The sequence below is a fragment of the Triticum urartu genome, chromosome 2, assembly GCF_003073215.2.
Source record: "Triticum urartu cultivar G1812 chromosome 2, Tu2.1, whole genome shotgun sequence".
NCBI classification, from domain to species: Eukaryota; Viridiplantae; Streptophyta; class Magnoliopsida; order Poales; family Poaceae; genus Triticum; species Triticum urartu.
In genome coordinates, this window is record NC_053023.1 from 121,052,071 (window position 1) to 121,060,908 (window position 8,838).

Below are 8,838 nucleotides of genomic sequence, written 5' to 3' on the forward strand. Positions count from 1 at the left end.
TTAGTGTGGGAGAAAATAAGCTTTATACGATCATGTGATATGGAAGAAATAAAAGCGACAGACTGCATAATAAAGGTCCATATCACAAGTGGCAATATAAAGTGACGTTATTTCGCATTAAGATTTTGTGCATCCAACCATAAAAGCGCATGACAACCTCTACTTCCCTCTGCGAAGGGCCTATCTTTTACTTTTATCTCCCACCTTGCATAAGAGTCATGGTGATCTTCACCCTTCATTTTTACATTTTATCCTTTGACAAACACAATATGTTGGAAAGATCCTGGTATATATGGCTAATTGGATGTGAGTTTTCATGAAATATTATCGTTGACATTACCCTTGAGGTAAAACGTTGGGAGGCAAACTATAAGCCCCTATCTTTCTCTGTGTCCGATTAAAACTCCATACCCATAAGTATTGTGTGAGTGTCAGCAATTGTGAAAGACTATATGATAGTTGAGTATGTGGACTTGCTGAAAAGCTCTTATTTATTGAATCTTTCCTATGTTATGATAAATTGCAATTGCTCCAATGACTGAGATTATAGTTTGTTAGTTTTCAATGAAGTTTACGATTCATACTTGAAATTGTGATTGAATTATTACTCTAGCATAAGAAATCATATGACAAGAATTATATAAGTTGATGTTCTAAGAATGATCATGATGCCCTCATGTCCGTATTTTATTTTTATCGACACCTCTATCTCTAAACATGTGGACATATTTTTCGATTTCGGCTTTCGCTTGAGGACAAGCGAGGTCTAAGCTTGGGGGAGTTGATACGTCCATTTTGCATCATGCTTTTATATCGATATTTATTGCATTATGGGCTGTTATTACACATTATGTCACAATACTTATGCCGATTCTCTCTTATTTTACAAGGTTTACATAAAGAGGGAGAATGCCGGCAGCTGGTATTCTAGGCTGGAAAAGGAGAAAATATTAGAGACCTATTCTGCACAGCTCCAAAAGTCCTGAAACTTCACGGAAGACGTTTTCAGAATATATAAAAAATACTCAGCAGAAGAAATTCACCAGGGGGCCACACCCTACCCACGAGGGTGGGGGCGCGCCCTACCCCCCTGTTTGGGCCCCCCTACCTCATGGGCCCCATGGTGGCCCTCCGGTGGCCATCTTCTGCTATATGAAGTCTTTCGATGGGGAAAAATAACAAGCCATCTTCTCGGACGAAACTCTGCCGCCACGAGGCGGAACCTTGGCGGATCCAATCTAGGGCTCCGGCGGAGCTGTTCTGCCGGGGAAACTTCCCTCCCGGAGGGGGAAATCATCGCCATCATCATCACCAACGCTCCTCTCATCGAGAGAGGGCAATCTCCATCAACATCTTCATCAGCACCATCTCCTCTCAAAACCCTAGTTCATCTCTTGTATCCAATTCTTGTCTCCAAGTCCGGGATTGGTGCTAGAGGGTTGCTAGTAGTGTTAATTACTCCTTATAGTTGATGCTAGTTGGTTTATTTGGTGGAAGATCATATGTTCAGATCCTATATGCATATTAATACCCCTCTGATTATGAACATGTTTATGCTTTGTGAGTAGTTACGTTTGTTCCTGAGGACATGGGAGAAGTCTTGCTATTAGTAGTCATGTGAATTTGGTATTCGTTCGATATTTTGATGAGATGTATGTTGTCTCTCCTCTAGTGGTGTTATGTGAACGTCGACTACATGACACTTCACCATTATTTGGGCCTAGAGGAAGGCATTGGGAAGTAATAAGTAGATGATGGGTTGCTAGAGTGACAGAAGCTTGAACCCTAGTTTATGCGTTGCTTCGTAAGGGGCTGATTTGGATCCATATGTTTCATGCTATGGTTAGGTTTACCTTAATACTTTTGTTGTAGTTGTGGATGCTTGCAATAGAGGTTAATCATAAGTGGGATGCTTGTCCAAGTAAGGACAGTACCCAAGCACCGGTCCACCCACATACCAAATTATCAAAGTATCGAACGCGAATCATATGAGCATGATGAAAACTAGATTGATGATATTCCCATGTGTCCTCGGGAGCGCTTTTCTCTATATAAGAGTTTGTCCAGGCTTGTCCTTTGCTACAAAAAGGATTGGGCCACCTTGATGCACTTTATTTACTTTTGTTACTTGTTGCTCGTTACAAATTATCCTATCACAAAACTATCTATTACCACTTATTTCAGTACTTGCAGAGAATACCTTGCTGGAAATCGCTTATCATTTCCTTCTGCTCCTCGTTGGGTTCGACACTCTTACTTATCGAAAGGACTACGATAGATCCCCTATACTTGTGGGTCATCACTAGCTTTTCCTCCTTGGCCTCCTTGCAGTGGACTCAAACTAGCGACAGAGCTACGTCAGCACCGCAGTGAGCAGATGACTTCTTCCACTCCTGCACTCGACCAGGGACCTCATTGAGTCGAGTCATCAAAGACTCGAGGTCATTCTGGAACGTCTCCCATGGCCAAAGCGCTGAGTCAATCGGCGACACCGCAACCTTCAGGCGAGCAAGGTAGTCCGTAACACTGGCGATGCAGGATTCCAGTCGGAGCACGTTCATGGCAGCTTCATCACCAACAGGGGAAAGGATGGGGTCCAGGCCTGTCTCGATCCGCCTAGTTTCTTCCTCAAAGTTTTGATAGAATTCTACAAACACAAAGAAATAATGAGTCAACGGTTTTATGGTGAATCGACGATGGCTAAACAATCAGATAAGGAAAAAATACCTTCGAGCATAAGGAACAACTTCTTGGCGAGTGCCCCCAGATAAGCCTCCAGGTCATTTCTCTTACGAGAAATGCCTTCAATCTTCTCGTTCAAAGCAACTTTGTCTTTCTTCAGACGGGTCACTTCTATGTTGGCTTCGGTGAGGGAAGCCTTTAGCTTAGCGTTATCTTCCTCCAGTGCCCTGACTGAAGCCAGCTTCTTGTCGGCGAGTGCTGTCTTCTCCTGAACCTCCTTCTGCGCAACTGCAAGGTCAAGGTCCTTCTATACCAGAGCTTGCTTCATTTTCTCTGAAGAATGTGCACTCGGGTCAGAGAGAAGAATGAAGAGATAACTTGAGAGATGGTCAAGATAGATAGTCGACAGGTTATTACCTTCTGTACCAGCTACTTCGTCTTTAGCCTTTTTCAAATTCTGATTGGCCAGCTCCAAGTCAAGGTTGAGCTGTCTCTGCTTCTCCTCGAAGTCGGCAAACTTGGAGATAAGCTCACAGGATTTTTGCAGTCAGCAAAAAGATACATCAATGGACAGGTTCAAATATTATTCGCTTCCGAGTGAAAAGAACTCAGACTACTGCAGAATCAAACATTCAATAGTAGTCTCGGGGACTACACCTAGTGGGTGCACTTAGCGTGCCCCCACTGGTTCAGATTCCACTCGACATGGTCCGCCCAGACTGAGTGGAGAAGAAAAAACAACACACGATGGCCAGCAATAGTCATTCTCAGACCCCAACCGACTGCCTGCAGTCGACTGCGGTCTCGGGGACTACACCCAGTGGGTGCACTCTGCATGCCCCCACTGGTTCAGGTTCCACTCGACATGGTCCGCCCAGACCGAGTGGAAGAACTGAAGGAGAAGATATTTTTATCAAGGCCCCCGCCGAATCACACATTTGACGACGGCCTCGGGGACTACACCCAGTGGGTGCACTCTGCGTGCCCCCACTAGTGCAAAAACTACAATCGACACAACCTAGTCGACTAAATTGGAAAAAAATATTCGATGTAAATTAAAACACCCAGTGGGTGTGAAGTGTAGACTAACAGATGGACACACAAAGAAGAGTTTTTTCGGGTAGCATATCCTAACAAGCGTCAAGATAGGAGTTCAGTCGAAAACCAACTTACCTAGACATTGGCTCGGAGGGCTGCACTAGCATCATAAGCAGCTCGGCTATTCTCATGCACGGTCTTCACCCGCTCCATCATCAGGCCCGCTTGGCGTATAGCTTCTGCAGCGGCGCTTGCCTAGTCCTCCGGGACATGATTCGTGGTGAAGAACGGAGTCATCGATTCTGTCGGCGTTCTGGGAATGGGGGTCCCCAGACTTGCCTGCCTGCGGCCCACGGCGTGGCTTTGCTAGCAGGCCTGTATGGCCCATCTTGATCAACAAGGCATTCAAGACCCTCGCGAGGGGCCAAGCCTCGTGAGGTGGACGACGCAAGACCTCCTCAGGAGCGGCCTCACCAGGCTGGCTCGTGAGGGGCAGAGAGTTCAAGGCCAGGCAAACCTCGCGAGGTTCTCGTGACGTGAGCCATGACGATTGAGATCAGGCGGGCGCCAGCGCGCGTAGTGCTACCCCTTGAGCACTGCGTTAGTTTTCCCTTGAAGAGGAAAGGGTGATGCAGTAGAGCAGTGTAAGTATTTCCCTCAGTTTTTGAGAACCAAGGTATCAATCCAGTAGGAGGCCACACACGAGTCCCTCGCACCTACACAAACAAATAAACTCCTCGCAACCAACGCGATAAAGGGGTTGTCAATCCCTTCACGGTCACCTACGAGAGTGAGATCTGATAGATATGATAAGATAATATTTTTGGTATTTTTATGATAAAGAGAAATAAAGATGCAAGTAAAATAAATGGCAAAGAAAATAAATAGGTATTGGAAGATTAATATGATGGAAAATAGACCCCGGGGCCATAGGTTTCACTAGAGGCTTCTCTCGAGAGCATAAGTATTACGGTGGGTGAACAAATTACTGTTGAGCAATTGACAGAATTGAGCATAGTTATGAGAATATCTAGGTATGATCATGTATATAGGCATCACGTCCAAGACAAGTAGACCGACTCCTGCCTGCATCTACTACTATTACTCCACACATCGACCGCTATCCAACATGCATCTAGAGTATTAAGTTCAAGAGAACAGAGTAACGCTTTAAGCAAGATGACATGATGTACCACTACAAAAAAAAGACACATCCGTGACATTTTGGGTCGAACGAATTTTTTTTCTGTCATACATATGACACTTCTATGATGATAATTGTGACAAAACCTGGTATCATCATAGATGTGGTGGGCTCCTACTTCTATGACAAAAAATCATGACAGAAAATGGGCTTTTCGTCCTAGGCGGGCCGGAGACGCAGCTGCATGACATTCTTTGGTCCGTCCATGATGGAAAAAACCGTGGTAGAAGCAAGGGGGAGGAAAATTTCGGGGAGTTCCCGGTTACGGTGGGAGGTCGGGGGCCGAGCGATGCGCGTTTCTCTCGTACACGTATGCACGTGTGTGCGAGGCGTTGGCTCTAACTGAACCCGAGCGAGGCGTTGGGCTCTAACTGAACCCGAGCGATTGCACTGCAGGCTACGTGTTACTGAACCCGAGTGATCGATCAATGGCTGTTAACTGAACCCGATCGAGCGATTCCTTCGCTACTGCTACTAACTGAAGCCGATCGATGCTGCCTCTGGATGAACATGACCTCGTGGTGTGGTGGAGGGCTGGATGAACATTAGACGGTGGAGGGGTGCCAGTAGAGGGGTGGTTGAACAGGCCCCCGTGGTGTGGAGGGCTGGATGAATAGTAGACGATGGAGGGGTGGTTGAACAGTAGCCGATGGAGTAGCGCACGGTGGAGGCTGGATGAACAGGAGCCCGTGGAGGCTGGAGGAGGTCGACGGTAGCCCGTGGAGGCTGGAGGAGGTCGACGGTGGAGATGAATAGTATCCCGTGGAGTCCCGTTTTGCGGTACGCCACACCCCTCCCGATGAACAGGACCCCCGTTTCGACCATAGGAGATCCGTTTCGTCCGTTTTGCGGTACGCCACACCCCTCCCGATGAACAGGACCCCCGTTTCGACCGTAGGAGGTCCGTTTCGTCCGTTTTGCAGTACGCCACACCCCTCCCGATCAACAGGTCCCCGTTTCAACCGTAGGAGGTCTGTTCCTCCGTTCTGTGGTACGCCAGGCCTCGTTTCCATCGCCTGTTCCGTCCAAGCCCTCCCGATGAACACGACCACACATTCCGTTCCGACCCAGGCTCCCACGTGTTCCGTTGCCTCCCGATGAACACGACGCATTCCGTTGCCTCCCCATGCACACGACGACGATGCTGTTTCTCCGTTCCGACCCAGCCATGTACACGAGCCTTGGCCGTACGTATGTGCGAGTAGGCGTTCGAGACCCTGCCCATATGTACACATACGTGGCCGTATTTTCTTTCTTGCACCCTGGCCGCTGTACGTATGTGTACATGCTACGTGCGCGCCTCTACCACGGCACGTACGTGCCTCTATTATGACACGTGCGCGCCTCTACATCCACCAGTATATATGTACGTACACGTTCTCGACCAGAATGACAACGCTACGTACGCTTCGACCAGGTGGGTCCCGACTGTCAGGCACTTCCTTGCCTATGAAGATGTAGCTGGAGGGTCCCAGCAGTCAGGGGGGCGAATCGTTTTTTTGCCTGGACGCACTTCCTTGCGTGCGAAGATGTAGCTGGTGGGTCCTAGCAGTCAGGGGCAAACGTTTTTTTCGCGAAATACAGTGGCCCGTCCGGTGGGTCCCAGCTGTCAGGTGGAGGAATCATTATTTTCCGCGTAATAAGGAGGCACTTCCTTACTGCGGCCGTGGACCCAGCTGTCAGCCTCTCCACGTACAGTCCACGTCCGATGAAAGTCGTTCCTTGACCACATTGACCACGCAGCGCCGAGAGCACCAGGGCGGTGGACGACGGCGAGGCCTAGGAAGGGGACGACGGGGAGCCAGGGAAGACGCGGCAGTGGAAGCCCGCGCAGAGAGGAGTACGAGGGTTCACTGGTTCGGCTGCGGTGTGAGGCTGTCGTCACCGCAGGGCCTGGCCAGTGGTGGGAATAGTAGGGGCGGTGAGGCCTCCGCAGCAGCACAGTGCTACCTCTTGAGCACTGCATTGGATTTCCCCGAAGAGGAGAGGATCATGCAGCAAAGTAGCGTAAGTATTTCCCTCAATTTTTGAGAACCAAGGTATCAATCCAGTAGGAGGCTACGCTCGAGTCCCTTGTACCTACACAAAAACAATAGCTCAACGCAACCAACGCGCTTAGGGGTTGTCAATCCCTTCACGGTCACTTACGAAAGTGAGATCTGATAGAGATGATAAATAATTTTTTTGGTATTTTTGGTATAGAGATGCAAAGTAAAAAGTAAAAGGCAAAGTAAAAAGCAAAGCAATAATAAAGTGATGGAGATTAATATGATGAGAAAGAGACCCGGGGGCCATAGGTTTCACTAGTGGCTTCTCTCAAGAGCATAAATATTCTACGGTGGGTGAACAAATTACTGTTGAGCAATTGACAAAATTGAGCATAGTTATGAGAATATCTAGGTATGATCATGTATATAGGCATCACGTCCGAGACAAGTAGACCGACTCCTGCCTACATCTACTACTATTACTCCACTCATCGACCGCTATCCAGCATGCATCTAGAGTATTAAGTTAAAAACAGAGTAACGCCTTAAGCAAGATGACATGATGTAGAGGGATAGTTTCATGCAATATGGTAAAAAACCCCATCTTGTTATCCTCGATGGCAATGATACAATACGTGCCTTCCTGCCCCTTCTATCACTGGGAAAGGACACCGCAAGATCGAGCCCAAAGCTAAGCACTTCTCCCATGGCAAGAACAACCAATCTAGTAGGCCAAACCAAACTGATAATTCGAAGAGACTTGCAAAGATAACCAATCATACATAAAAGAATTTAGAGAAGATTCAAATATTATTCATAGATAGACTTAATCATAAACCCACAATTCATCGGTCTCAACAAACACACCGCAAAAAGAAGATTACATCGAATAGATCTCCATGAGAGAGGGGGAGAACATTGTATTGAGATCCAAAAAGAGAGAAGAAGCCATCTAGCTACTAACTATGGACCCGTAGGTCCGAAGTAAACTACTCACACTTCATCGGAGGGGCTTGGATGATGATGTAGAAGCCCTCCGTGATCGATGCCCCCTCCGGCAGAGCTCCTGAACAGGCCCGAAGATGGGATCTCGTGGATACAGAAAGTTGCGGCGGTGGAATTAGGTTTTTGGCTCCGTATCTGATCGTTTGGGGGTACGTGGATATATATAGGAGGAAGAAGTATGTCGGTGGAGCTTCGAGGGGCCCACAAGGCAGGGGGCGCGCCCTAGGGGGGGCGCCCTCCACCCTCGTGACCGCCTCGTGGCTTTCTTGACGGAGGGTCCAAGTCTCGTGGATCTTATCTGATGAGAAAATCACGTTTCCGAAGGTTTCATTCCGTTTGGACTCCGTTTGATTTTCCTTTTCTTCGAAACTCTAAAACAGGCAAAAAACATCAATTCTGGGCTGGGCCTCCGGTTAATAGGTTAGTCCCAAAAATAATATAAAAGTGGATAATAAAGCCCAATAATGTCTAAAACAGTAGATAATATAGCATGGAGCAATCAAAAATTATAGATACGTTGGAGACGTATCAAGCATCCCCAAGCTTAATTCCTGCTCGTCCTCGAGTAGGTAAATGATAAAAACATAATTTTTGATGCGGAGTGCTACTTGGCATAATTTCAATGTAAATCTTCTTAATTGTGGTATGAATATTCAGATTCAAAAGATTCAAGACAAAAGTTCATGTTGACATAAAATAATAATACTTCAAGCATACTAACAAAGCAATTATGTCTTCTCAAAACAACATGGCCAAAGAAAGCTATCCCTACAAAATCATATAGTCTGGCTATGCTCTATCTTCACCACACAAAGTATTTAAATCATGCACAACCCCGATGACAAGCCAAGCAATTGTTTCATACTTTTGACATTTTCAAAACTTTTTCGACATTCACGCAATACATGAGCGTGAGCCATG